Source organism: Rhincodon typus, chromosome 24 (assembly GCF_021869965.1).
Source record: "Rhincodon typus isolate 14 chromosome 24, sRhiTyp1.1, whole genome shotgun sequence".
Classification (NCBI taxonomy): Eukaryota; Metazoa; Chordata; class Chondrichthyes; order Orectolobiformes; family Rhincodontidae; genus Rhincodon; species Rhincodon typus.
In genome coordinates, this window is record NC_063355.1 from 4,244,682 (window position 1) to 4,245,697 (window position 1,016).

Genomic DNA, 1,016 nt, shown 5'->3' on the forward strand with positions numbered 1-1,016 from the left:
CGTCCTCCCCGGACTGACCTATCCCCTCCCTAACTCCCCACCTACACTCACCTTTACTGGCCCCATCCCCGCCTCTTTGACCTGTTTGTTTCCTCTCCACCTATCCTCTCCTCTATCCCTCTTCTATCCGCCTCCCCCTCTCTCCCTATTTATTTCAGAACCCCCTTCCCCTCCCCCTTTTCTGATGAAGGGTCTAGGCCCGAAACGTCAGCCTTTCTGCTCCTATGATGCTGCTTGGCCTACTGTGTTCATCCAGCCCTGCACCTTGTTGTCTCGGATTCTCCAGCACCTGCAGTTCCTACTATCTCTGGGTCACCAACCAAACTTTTCAGGTCATGGGCTCCAATGAAGCAATAGTTTCCAAGGACTCTGTTGAAGAACTAGCATCTATGAGACACCTGTAAATCTCACAGTTTCTTTTAATGGTGGGCGTTGCCTAACTCATAAACCTGAATCTTGTCCTAATGAAAATTTTAACAGCAAAGTAAATGTTTTTCACTTAAAAATTCCACAGAGAAAACAGAGTTTCTGCCTGCCATTTTTTGCAGCCAGCTTCTCCCCTATCCCGTCCCTATTCTCACAAGCTAACCCCCACCAGCTCTTGCAGCCAGCTCTCCCTGTGCAACCCCCCCCACCAACTTTTATCGGTCTGATAATTTTCAAGGACCAAAAAGCAACACAACTATCTTACATCTGATGCTTCTGTTTTTAGGTTCATCCCATAAGTGGAAACATCTTCTCCATGTGAATTAAAGAATCAAAATCCTGTGTATGCATTGCTCATAATTGTATTTTTCAGGCTGCTTGGTCGGTGGAGGAGGCGGCTTGCTGGCGAATGAGTAAACCTAATGTTGACCTTCCACCAACAAGTGGAGATGGTGAGCGAGGGGACTGAGAAGGGGGGCTTGAGCAGATGTGCTGGAACCCACAGCAGCAGATGGCGATGGTGAGGGAGGTCACTGACTGAGGAGGGGAGCTTGAGCAGATGGCGATGGTGAGGGAGGTCACTGACTGAG